Raw genomic sequence first — 13,864 nt, 5'->3', positions numbered from 1 at the left:
CCAAAACAGACCCAAATCTAAAATTTAATTTTTTTTTTTTTTTTTAGACTCTTTCCTCTTCACATTGTTAGACCAAGGACAGAAGCTCAGGTGCAGTGAAGCTAAAAAAAGGCCTTATTCACAATAGCCTGAATAGCCAGAAGCCAGCCACTAGGGTACACGAAGCCGTGTTTATAGTGCCGGTCCCAAGCCCGGATAAATGGTGAGGGTTGCGTCAGGAAGGGCATCCGGCGTAAAACGTTTAGCTAAATCAAATATGCAGAGCGGGGAATAACACAACAGAAGTAAAAGAGAAAAATAGACTGTATAACTCTCATTAAGATTTTATAGTTTTAGACCAACCCTGTCACACAACTTTTACATATTTCTCAACCTGATATACAGTAAGTACACTTGGGAGTTACTACAGCAGTTTCCTACCAATAAAATGTGCTACATCAGGCCTGATCTGTGGTGAGGAACATGATGAATTAACAAACAGTGGATTTTTAAGTGTGATATGTCATAAAATAATTCAGAAATAAATGTAAATATTTGTCTTAAAAAGTACATTTTAGCTGAGTAGTCACGTAATTCACTTGTCTTTACGTGCCTCCCTACAACCAATTAAGTGATTTTAAGGTAAAACTTTGTCTTACACTTTAACATGTACGATAAACTGTCAACTGAACGGCTTGTCCTGTGGCCCGCCATAACGCAAATGCTGTAATATTTTTCTCAATAGTCGTTAATTTCTGGCCACTGGTATGACGCAACGTCATGTCGTTTCCAGCAACACTGATTTGTGTGACATCTTAAGCTAATGATTTTACCAAGCCATGCCAGGGAACGCTCAAGTTCTTGTTACATTTTATCAATTTTGCTGTGCTCAAACAATAGACGAGACAAATTTAGGAAATGTTTGTTAAAAGTTTTAAATCAACCCAAAGGTCGCTCAAATTTTTACCACAATTTAGACTTTAATGACTTAACTTTAATGTTTAATGCTGTTAGAACAGTATGTTCCAAAGTATGTTTAATTTAGGTTCCATAAAAATACACTATAAAATTGAATACAAATAACTTGAAATTAAATTTAAATTGACATTATACAACGTTTTTCGTGGCGCTTTGGCCCAGAGGCAATGTCTCTGTCATTGGTGTGGAACCCCAGGGTTCACCTCCTGGGAAAGTTTGAATCCCGGTTAGGGCGGTTGGTACCTTCCAGTGGACTCGCCACCTGCAGGAAGGTTCAGGGGAGTTGGTACGGTGCAGTGCGATTTGGGTGGCAACTGCTGCCCCCGCGATCCGGTAACGGATAAGCGGATGAAAATGGATGGATGGACAATGTTTTTCATGTCAAACTGTAAAAAAAACAACAACAAAAACCTCTTAAGAAATGCAGTTAAAAATATAGCATGTAATATATATATTACATCAAAAGTTTACTATGATTTTATATTTGAAAAAAAAAAGCTAATTTTCAAATGTTCATCACAGTGCGTAATGTGCTGAGTGGGCATGTGTAACAGTTTCCTATGGAACAGGGTGTTTCCTGCAGAGAGTATGTCAGCGTCCTGCAACTCAGCTTTCAAATGTTAGTGCCCCCTGCAGGATGTGCTATAAACAGAGTTCAAACTTCCTGTTTTATTAAGTTAGTAAAGTGGCAAAAGTGTTTTTCTTTCCTATGAATCCTATCCTTTGTAAATCTGTCAAGACAAAAATAATCACACCTCATGACATACACCTTACTGAGAAAGTAATATCAACTACAAAGAGATTACTCTACTCTGACTCTATGTGCAGAGTAGAGTCATCAGGTCAATACCACAACGTAAAAACTATTTTAATGATATATTAACCAGTATCCAAGCCAGCCACTAGGGTACACGAAGCCGTGTTTATAGTGCCGGTCCCAAGCCCGGATAAATGGTGAGGGTTGCGTCAGGAAGGGCATCCGGCGTAAAACGTTTAGCTAAATCAAATATGCAGAGCGGGGAATAACACAACAGAAGTAAAAGAGAAAAATAGACTGTATAACTCTCATTAAGATTTTATAGTTTTAGACCAACCCTGTCACACAACTTTTACATATTTCTCAACCTGATATACAGTAAGTACACTTGGGAGTTACTACAGCAGTTTCCTACCAATAAAATGTGCTACATCAGGCCTGATCTGTGGTGAGGAACATGATGAATTAACAAACAGTGGATTTTTAAGTGTGATATGTCATAAAATAATTCAGAAATAAATGTAAATATTTGTCTTAAAAAGTACATTTTAGCTGAGTAGTCACGTAATTCACTTGTCTTTACGTGCCTCCCTACAACCAATTAAGTGATTTTAAGGTAAAACTTTGTCTTACACTTTAACATGTACGATAAACTGTCAACTGAACGGCTTGTCCTGTGGCCCGCCATAACGCAAATGCTGTAATATTTTTCTCAATAGTCGTTAATTTCTGGCCACTGGTATGACGCAACGTCATGTCGTTTCCAGCAACACTGATTTGTGTGACATCTTAAGCTAATGATTTTACCAAGCCATGCCAGGGAACGCTCAAGTTCTTGTTACATTTTATCAATTTTGCTGTGCTCAAACAATAGACGAGACAAATTTAGGAAATGTTTGTTAAAAGTTTTAAATCAACCCAAAGGTCGCTCAAATTTTTACCACAATTTAGACTTTAATGACTTAACTTTAATGTTTAATGCTGTTAGAACAGTATGTTCCAAAGTATGTTTAATTTAGGTTCCATAAAAATACACTATAAAATTGAATACAAATAACTTGAAATTAAATTTAAATTGACATTATACAACGTTTTTCGTGGCGCTTTGGCCCAGAGGCAATGTCTCTGTCATTGGTGTGGAACCCCAGGGTTCACCTCCTGGGAAAGTTTGAATCCCGGTTAGGGCGGTTGGTACCTTCCAGTGGACTCGCCACCTGCAGGAAGGTTCAGGGGAGTTGGTACGGTGCAGTGCGATTTGGGTGGCAACTGCTGCCCCCGCGATCCGGTAACGGATAAGCGGATGAAAATGGATGGATGGACAATGTTTTTCATGTCAAACTGTAAAAAAAACAACAACAAAAACCTCTTAAGAAATGCAGTTAAAAATATAGCATGTAATATATATATTACATCAAAAGTTTACTATGATTTTATATTTGAAAAAAAAAAGCTAATTTTCAAATGTTCATCACAGTGCGTAATGTGCTGAGTGGGCATGTGTAACAGTTTCCTATGGAACAGGGTGTTTCCTGCAGAGAGTATGTCAGCGTCCTGCAACTCAGCTGACAGGGCTGACCTGTCATCATCCTGTCTAAGTCGACCGTGGCTTACATGCTCAGGTCAGAACAGAAGTGACCGCACATCTGTGGCTGCACGATGCATCGGACACTCTCACCTCATGTTTGTTAACCAGTGGACTTGACCTCACAGATTCAGAATTGTTTCTCTGCTGTAAATTGTAACTGTAAAATTGTTTAAAACTACAGCTGAAACCACAATAACTATATTTATGAGTAATAGTATGTATAATTAATCTACTGTAACAGATCTTAACACATAGGGATCAATGTCACTGTATGACTGTAATGGAGGGTGTACAATCTGTTCATGCTGTTGAAGACCTGCAGTGTGATCTTGAAAAATGTGACACAAGGGTGTTTTTGCATGCACAGCATGCTGCACAGGAGCACACAACTGTCATCATTAAGAGCCCTGACACTGATGGCTGGCACTGTGGCAGTCATTGCTGTAAGTCTGCAGACAAATTTACCTATGAAATAAAATGTATATTATTATTATTATTATCATACCATGCAGATTATATTTTTTCACAGGGACGGGCAACAGGACATGCATCATTGACATTACCAAGGTGTCATTGTTATGCCATGTAGTGCATTTAGAAAACACACACACGGTCAGTGTGGGTTTATGCCGAAACCTTTACTGGAACTTCCCCCCAAGTACATGGTCTCTCCCGGTAACCTATTGCCTAGTGCATCATGGGTAATGTGGTTTATTAAAGCAACACATAACAACACATCTACCCCCTTAAGAAGAAGAAATTAACTTTTAACCCAACTAAGACTATGTCCAAGACCTAATGTACCTTGCATTACCTTACTCTAAATGCTCTGTTTCAAACATCCACAATATCACAATATTATTAACCTTTTTCTTCCCTCACACACAACAAATTTACAGTCTCTAGTGTTCAGCAACTTTCAGTGAGACTCTTGGGAGGCTGAATAGTGTGCTTTGACCTGCAAGGTGTCTTAGGAGGAGAGTAAGTGAGGAACTTCCAGTTCCTCATTATGCTTGAGGGTGTTGTCTCTGGCTTTAGGTGTTATGTCGGGCTGTTCCACCCCTGTCTGGCTTGACATTTGTGGCATGAGATCGACACGGTTTCTTCTCAGAGACCCTCCATGCTCTGTCTGAAGAGCGGGGTGCCACCTCTTTTTGCATTGTACCATGCATATCCCAGATGCCTGTCACATGATCTCTGATCCTGACATGTTTTCCTGGCCTTAATTCACGCAGTTTTTTGCTCTTTTGTCATGTTGCTGTTTTTGTTTCTCTTTTTCTTTGTCCATTTTGATTTCCTTTGGCTGTTAAGAGATTCTCATGCATTGGCAGATTGGTTCTCAAGCATCGCCCCATTAGCATTTGGGCTGGGGACAAGCCATTCTGCAGTGGCGCACTCCTGTAAATCATCAGGCTGTGATGAAAGTCTTCTTTTCCATGAAGTGCTTTCTTCATGAGTCCTTTGACAACTTTGACTGAGCTCTCTGCAAGGCCATTGGACCTGGGATAATGTGGACTAGATGTTATGTGCTGAAACCCCCATTCCTTTGCAAAGTCAGCACTACTTGCGAACTGTGGACTATTATCCGATATAAGTTCACATGGGACTCCATGTCTTGCAAATATGGTCTTCAGGAACGCAATGACTGCCTTGAGATGTTGTTTGCAAGGTCGCAACCTCAGGGTAGTTTGAGAGTTAGTCTGTCACCACTAGGCTCGGCCTGATGTTTCAAACGGCAAGTCAAGCGCACTTCGCATGAAGCTGTGGTGTGGCCTATGTCTTGGTTCATCCTTGGCCAATACATGACTTCACGAGCTCTGCGTTTACACTTTTCTTCCCCCAGATGCCCTTCATGTATCTTCTTCAGCATGTCTTTGCGCATTGAAGACGGGATTACAAACTTGTTGCCCTTGAACACAATGTTGTCGACCACAGTCAGTTCTGTCTTACAGGTCCATTAATCTTGAACTCGCTGCAGACAGTCGCTCTTGTGTTCAGGCCAGCCTTATTTGATCGTCCTCTTGAGCTCTTTCAATGTCTCATCCTTTTCAGTTTCTTGTCTGATTTGTTCTTTCACTTGAAACAGGAAGTGACGTCGTAATCATATCAACATATGCCTGTATGTCAGCACATACTTCCTTGTCCGGATTCTCATGTTTGTCAACTGCCCGTGACAGTCTATCAGCTGCATACATGTATTTTCCTGGTGTATATGTCAATTTCACATCGTGTTTCTGCAGTCGTATTAACATACTCTGTATTCACAGAGGACAGTGTTAGATTTCAGTGGTTTTCACATTTGGTTTGGGTCTGAAAGCAGGAAGCTGCTAAGACACCAAAGGCCAAAACACCTCTACTCCCTGGGAACGATGGGAAGACTCCCAATCCACATTCTCACAGGGAACTCCGGATCCATCCATTCCTTTGGATCTACATACACATTTGCACATAATTGACCTTGGCACTGGTGAGGGCTCTCGACACATAGGCCACTAGTTGCCATGTTTCCTCGTGCAACTGTAGAAGGACAGTTCCTAAGCCATACTGAGACACATCAGTGGAGATTTTTGTCTCTCGTTTAGGATCGTAGAACCTAAGCACAGGCTCTGAGAAGAGTATCTTTTTCAGCATCTGAAAACACTCCTCTTGCTGTTGTAGCCACATCCACTCATTTTTCTGCTCTAGCAGCATCCTGAGTGGAGCCGAAATGGCAGACAGCTGGGCTATGAACTTAGCTAGGTATGTGACCATCCCTAAGAATCGTCTCACCTCTTCCTTGTTCTGAGGCCTCTCCATATTGACTATGGCTGATGTCTTTCTCGGGTCAGGACTCACCCCTTTCTCAGACACAACATCTCCGATGAACGTCAGTGACTTGACTGCGAATTGACATTTGTCTCTGTTTAGCTTCAAGTTGACATTTTGTGTACGCTCAAGCACTTGCCGTAGCCTTGTGTCATGTTCCTCTCTTGTGGATCCCCACATTATGTCGTCATCCATCATGGTTGTGACTCCTGGAATGTGCTTGAATGTGGTGTGGATAGTCTTGTGATAGACCTCTGGAGCAGATAGGATTCCATATGGAAGATGGAGGAAACAATATCTCCCTTCTGGCGTGTTGAAGGTGCAGAGTCTTGAACTAGCGTCATCGAGCTTCATCTGCCAGAACCCGGAAGATGCATCGAGCTTACTAAACCACTTGGCTCCTGCAAACTAGGACATAATCTCCTCACGGGTTGGCAACTTGAAATGCTCCCTCTTGACTGCTTTATTCAGATCTCTGGGATCCAGACATATGCGTAATGCACCATTTTTCTTTTGTACAATGACGAGTGAACTCACCCAATCTGTCGGTTTATTGATTTCCTGTATGACTTTCAGCTTTTCCATTCTTGCCAACTCTTCATTCAGTTTTTCTCTCAGTGCAAATGGAACTTTTCGGCATGCGTGAACTATTGGTGCAACTGTAAGCAGCCTAGTCCCTCGAAAACATCTTTGAACTCTGTCATAAGTGTCTCTTGATCACTGTTGTCTGTTCTGTTTATCAGCTGTCTGTGACACCACCACAAACACTCTCTTCACTAGATTGAGTTTCTCACATGCAGTTAGTCCTAGTATTGGTTGCACTTTCTTTTCAACAATCAGCAACTGTGCCTTTAATATCTGGCCCTTGCGTTGGAATGTTGCTATACAGCTGCCTTTAACTGGTACACTTTCTCCAATGTAGCCTGTTACTTTCATTCTTCAGCATTCTTTTTCAGCATGGGGTGCCTGCGCTACATCTACGAAGAACTCATCTGGTTCCTCATCCATTGTATGCAGTTTTTTCTTTGTTTCAGACGTGCAACATTTCGCATAATGGTTTCTTTTGCCACAATTATTGCACGTTTTTCCAAAAGCTGGACATGTTCTTGGTGCGTGACTGCCTCCGCATTTTTTGCAACTGACTTCCAGCATTTTCTCTTTGTTTTGTTTACCTTGGCGTTTCTTGTACTGCTCCTTTGTTTTTACTGCATGCACCGCCATTTCAGTTTTGGCCAGTTCTTTGACTTGCTCGCGTGAGCGCTGTGATGCCCTGCACAAATCCACGGCCTTATCCAAAGTCAGATCTTTCTCTCTTAGCATCTAAAAGTTTCTGTTTCCCATCACACCAAGTACTCCTCTTTTCACAACAAACCTTGGTTTTATCTCAACCTCGCAGCTCCTTCTCTACATCTGCATGTTTTCAGTTCTAGCTTTAAGCAGCATTTTATGTTCAAGCTGGTTATATGTTTTAGCACATCTCTTATGATCTTTTTAAAACATGATTATATATGTTGCATACTTCTATAAACTATGAACACATGAATATATTTTATCCACATTAGTTATTAGTTGTTGTTTGTTAATATTGTTCTGAGAGTAGTTGGTTTGTTTTTCTTATAATGTGTATATGCATGTGCAGAGAAAAAACCTGCCGAGCAGCAGTCGATTGAGCTAACAGCTCTCGTGTTGTGTTTGGATCCCCAGATTCACCGTTTTACCACGCTCAGTGCCCGCCGCCTGAGTGGTTCGTGCTGCCGAACCAGAGACCCCTAGCTCTGGCGCCGGTAACACTGGCATTGAACAGTTCGCTTCTGCACTCGTAAACACGACCTCACGGCTCAAACTTGCTCACTCGTCACTGCAACACTTTCCTTCTTCCCTTTAAAGATTTTCACCATCTGACACCATGTCATGCCGTGTAGTGCACTTAGCAAAGACACACACACGGTCAGCGTGGGTTTATGCCGAAAACTTTACTGGAACTCCCCCCCGAGTACATGGTCTCTCCTGGTAACCTATTGCCTAGTGCATCATGGGTAATGTGGTTTATTAAAGCAACACATAACAACACAGTCATCAGCTCTCGGAACCTGTGTGTTCAGCCTTGATTATCTTACATACTGTACATTCTCTGGGTGTGACTCCACAAGTGCTTTTTATGGTAAAGGCAAAAGAAAGACATTTTCAGTCCAAGTTAAAGTTAGCACCCAGATTTTTAAAAGCCTTGAGGTACTCTTAAGGTTTCTCACCCTTAAGAGTACCTCAAGGCTTTTAAAAATCTGGGTGCTAACTTTAACTTGGACCATTCAACATTTGCACTACTTTGCAAATATGTATGACACTTGTATGATCAGCTGGCTGCTGAAAATGTCAATGAGGCTAGGGACAAGGCTTTCTGTATGGTATCATCAGCCTTGCCAGAATTGTCTATTCCCCCTACAAGTGATGCTCTCCATCAGCACTGCAAAAGGGCAAATTATCAGGCTGCAGTCATGAGGTCCTGCATCAAACAAAATATAGGTGCTCCATCACCTGCTGGATACGGTTGGCACCTAGAAGATGTAAAACTACATGTCACATGGATGACAAGAAATCCGGTCCCTGACAGTGTGTTGCATGTCATACACTGCAGCTGCAATGAGAGTGCCTGTGAGACAGGTAGGTGTTCCTGTATATCTGCAGGAGGTGTTGCAACTGTGCAAACTCAAAGGAAATTGAGGAGGAGTATGATGACTGCCCTGACAGTGAAGACTAACATGTCATGTGTAGCCTATTGCCTCAGAGTTGTATTGCAGTGGTTGCATTGTTAACATTACTATTATTTTTTATACTGTTTTGTACTGTTTTATATATTGTACATATGTATATATGTTTTAATAAAGAATTTTATTAAAACATAAAAAACATTTTCTGATTGATCAGTGTTGTATTTAGTTAGAAGCGAATAAATGAACGAATGAATAAACAAATGGTCCTTGTCATTGATTACTTCCTTTTATTGATCAAAATGACTTAACAGAGAAAGTTCACCTTATCATCTATTTTCCTCATTGTTCTTCGTGCAGGCGGCTATGTATAAAGCACTGTTTAGAATCCATTTGGCCCACTTTATAAGACTTTTGGGAGAATTCCTCTCTATCGGTAACGTTAAGTAAAACCACGAGGTAACCATGTTGCCGGAAGTGTTGACATCAATCAGCTGCTCGATTGGGCTAGCACGATCACGTGTCGATCCGTGCCACCGCTCGCGAACCAAAATCTTATTACGCCCTGAAGAAACCATAAAAAATGGGCATCCTTTTGCGACGAACTTTTTGCTGTAAATTTAACGTAACTCGTTATTTTTTATGAAGTTAAGATCGTGTAGTTCGCAGACGTCGGATCGAGATAAAATGATAATAGGGTTCACCTTATGGCCTAATAAGGCGTATCCTGCGCATACAATGTTGTTGCACTGCTGCAGGTCGTCTTTCTCTATGGGCTCCCCCTCAGATATCTGGGCCACAGTAATAGAGAAAAAACATTTAGTTGGTACATTGATTAGTTTCCCTTTTTCATGTTTTCCATGACTGCAGATTAGCAATGGGTGGTGCTCAACATTTCCCTCTAGAGTCTGTTAAGTGTAATTGCAGATAGAAATACAAAGACTGAAAGACTTTTTTTCTTTCTTTTTTTAACATAAAATCTAAATTTGATAGATTAGAGTGAATAAATATAAGGTGCAGATGCAGACCACATCAACAAGTTTGTTGTGCAAAGCAGCAGTTATTATTGTAACCTTTCCAGGGGTCACACTCACCCGTTTGTAAATAGCAAATGTTGTTCCGATTAAAGCCAGGCAGTCGATGTTACTGGAGCCATCCAGAGGCTCAAAATAGGCCCTGTACTTTCCCTGTTTTGAAAGTAAACCAAAAACAAGGAACTTTATCCTTATACTTAATTCCAACTACATTTGTTAACAATATCCTTTTAATTGTTCTGAATCTTAGTGTCTTTACTTTTAACCATCAGCAACATTTTACATTATGGTAACATGAAGACATGAACAGAATTATTGTAAGTGTGTAATTGCTGTACATTTGCCAGTCGAAGGTCATGTTCCAGGATCCAGCGGACGACGATGTTCAGCTTGTTCATTTTACTCAACCTCTTATCTTTGGGAGTGATGATGAGATCCTTGTGCTCCCCAGAAACCATACAGCAGGTGCTGTAGGAGGCCTTCAGCATGTTGATGACCAGGTCGTTGGACAGCACATCCAACTTCTTCACATCGTCCCCCGTCACGTTTACAGAGCCCGCCAGACTCTGTCTGTACGGAGCGACCAGCAACAAAGTGAGTTCAAACCACTGACCAAGTCTATGTTATGACAATGGTAGAAACAGTCTGTTTCAGTGAAGGGATGGACAGGAATATATTAAAGATCTTTGGCCAAAATGCTTCATTGTAAATTCAGTGAACTTAAACTTCACTGTTTAATAAAAAAAAAGTTAAACAATTTTAAATAGATAAAAGTTTTAAAAAATGTTTACCAATATGCGTTCTCCGCTTTAGTTAACCCTTGTGTAATGTTCATATTGTTGTTACTCAGCCAGTGTTTGTGGGTCTGATGGACCCGTTGCATTTTATGGCTTTTGATGCCTCACAATCAACACTTTCATGTTAAAATACTGAACAGATGTTTACCTTATCCCAATTACAAGCAGTATAAACAATATATATGGTTAATATTTGCCCTTTACCTTTGTTAGGTCACATTTATATGTTATTGGTATGTTCTGTGTACCTACACTCTGTCCTCCTCCTGTCTAGGCGTGCTGTGTGTGTGTGTGTGTGGGCGTGCGTGCGTGCGTGTGCGTGTGTGGGTGCATGTGCGCGAACACCACACAAGGGTTAATAAGAACATTTCTGAAGCCAGTTAACAGCATGTCAGGGTGAATTCTTTCAACATTACACAATCTGCTGTATTACATTTAAACAATCTTAACTATTGGGAGTATTTCACCGTTGTTTATTTATACCCTACTGTATAAAAGACAGGAATATGAAAATGATGAAATACACCTTTATCACACAGTTTGACATTTGACCTCTGTATGACCTCATATCAGCTGTCCTTGCCCCATTGTCAGTCAGAACCTCACAGATGGACACATAAAGATTTTAAGACTTTAAGAAAACATCTTTAAAAAGCAACTCGAGGCCAAGAGTTGAAGTCTGGTCCTGTGTTATTTAGTCAAGACCTTCTTTTACGTTGTTTACATGAAAACCAAACGGTAACTAAATATGAAGTCATGTGGGGTTACAATACGATGAACAAAATGAATTGATGCTATTAGTCAACTAGTAAGAGACTGACAGGAATGTCCAATCAGTGCTGATTTTGTCCTGTTACCAGAGGAACAAATGAGGGTGAGAGCCAATCAGAGCAATGTTTGTTGCTCAGTAGGTGGGATGTGTACCCAGAGTTGCAACCATACTGACAATACATCCATCAGGAGGAGAATAAACAGAAGGAGCTGGGAGTATTAAGTCAAGAGATGATCAATTTGTTAAATAGGGTCATGAAAATATACTTAAATATCATATGACTGTGACTCTGTATGTGTCAGGGTGCGTGTGGAGATGAACGAGGGGAGTGGAGGGGGGTGTCGGGTGTCAGCTTCAGACTAGCACAGTCATCCTACTCAAACACACACTTTGCCACTTTACCACTGATCTAAATGAATTTTTTTCACCTCTAAAAAAATACTGTATATATTTTTATAACACCCTAGTTAAAAATTATTTTGAGCTTACTGTTTTATTTTACACAAAGGTTACAGACATACTCAGTGGCAATGTTTCCAGACAGCAGCTGTAATGTCTTCAAATGTCAGTGGGCTTCTGCTGAACTTTAACTCAAAGGCTTGCCATTTTTATATATGTATTTATATACAGTTGTGTTCAAAATTATTCAACCCCCACTGCAGTAAAGTGTTTTAGCAAGTTTGACATCTTTTTTGTAATCAGATCAAAGATGGACTTGTAAACTAGACAAATGCAACTGAAATTACAATTTTTATATTTCTGGTGATATACCAACAAATGTCCTTTCTGTTTGCATCCTTAGTACTTAGTCCTTTGGCAGTTATGAGTAGAGTAGAGTAGAGTATGTTTCTACTAATGTGAAACATAGCTTGACACAAGCTTGTTGCAGCGATCTACAGGTATCTTAGCTCATTCCTCATGACCAAAAGCCTCCAGTTCATTCACATTCTTGGGCTTGCATGCTGCAACTGCCATCAAGTCCCACCAGAGATTTTCAATTGAATTTAAGTCGGGTAATTGCGATGGCCACTCCAGAATGTTCCAGCCCTTTGTCTGCAGCCAAGCTCTAGTAGATTTGGTATGCTTGGGACTGTTGGAATGTCCAACATGGAGACGGAAGCCTCAGGTTTGTGACTCACTGCATGACATTTACATGCAAGATCTCCTGGTAGTTAATGGGATCCATGGTACCTTGCACATGCTGGAGATTCCCTGTACCTGAAGAACCAAAACAGCCCCAAAGCATGACCCCACCATGCTTCACAGTAGGCAAGGTGTGCTTTTCTTCATAATCCTTGTTCTTCCTTCTCCAGACATACTGTTGATCCATAGGCCCAAAGCGTTCTAATTTTGTTTCAGTACAGTATCCCAAAACCTTTGTGGTTTGTCCACGTGGTTTTTTACATACTGGAGTCGACTCTGAGTCAGCAAGGGGTGGCATCTGGGGATTCTGGCATGGAGGACTTCATCTCACAGTGTCTGTCTTATAGTCAGAGCTGAAACCTGAGTACTTCCATCTGACAAATTATTTTGCAGTTCTTTAGCAGTCACCTGGGGATTTTTCTCCACTCTTTGCTTCAGGTACCAGACTGCAGTGAGCGTCAGCATCCTCTTTCTGCCCGCCCAGGTAGCATATCCACTGTGCTTTTAGCGTTAAACTTGGGAATAATGCTTCCAATTGTGTCTCTTCAAATGTTTAATGTCTCTGCTATCTCTTTGTATATCCATATCCTTTCTTATGAGGAGAAATTACCTTCTCTTTTGACTTCTTTGACCGTTCCCTGGACTTCACCATGTTGCAAAGATACAAGTAATTGTCTAGAACGAGCCGAGTACCACAGTTCTTTTTAAATCTTCTTTATTGTTGCTCATTATGGTTCTGTTCACATCTAAACATTTTCAAGACCTGATTGAAAGATTTGATTGAACCTCAGCTCTTAAGTGTGGTAATCTTTAAGGGGTTGAATAATTTTGGCAGTGAAGAAATCACAAAAATTTGATACTGTATCAGACAAACTATTTCTGTCTTTTTAGTTTCATTAAGCTAATTTACAAGTCCTTGTAAGATTTCATTATGAACACTATTACAAATATATATTGATTTCACTAAAACCCTTTACAACATTGGTGTTGAATAATTTTGAACACAACTGTATATATATTTATTTTATTACTTTGGTAATACTGTACTTTAGTCATTTAGTTTTGAGGATTTTCAAGTTCAACCAACAAATGAAAAGAAATAAACCAGACAAAGGTGGAGTACTGAAAGTTCTGGATTTAGTGCAGGACGGTGGTTCAGTGGGGAGGGGGCAGGAAAGCCTCAGGGTCAAGTTAGACAATCAGGTAAGAGTTGATTAGTCCCCTAAGAAAGTGTGTGTCAATGTGAAGAAGAAAGATTTTCTTCAGGACATGTTTTAAGATCAGTGGACAAGGTTCTTAATATAAGGGG

The 13,864-nt window shown here is 40.5% G+C and overlaps 1 pseudogene; it reads right to left on the bottom strand.

Annotated features, from left to right (window-relative positions):
- LOC103397134 (death-associated protein kinase 1-like) overlaps window positions 1-12,598 on the bottom strand; it is a 29,277-nt pseudogene extending 16,679 nt beyond the window's left edge.
- Window positions 12,599-13,864: the final 1,266 nt, after the last annotated feature.

The sequence above is a fragment of the Cynoglossus semilaevis genome, chromosome W, assembly GCF_000523025.1.
Source record: "Cynoglossus semilaevis isolate Cse_v1.0 chromosome W, Cse_v1.0, whole genome shotgun sequence".
Lineage (NCBI taxonomy): Eukaryota > Metazoa > Chordata > Actinopteri > Pleuronectiformes > Cynoglossidae > Cynoglossus > Cynoglossus semilaevis.
The sequence above is the reverse complement of the archived record's forward strand: the minus strand, read 5'-3'. Positions and strand labels throughout refer to the sequence as shown.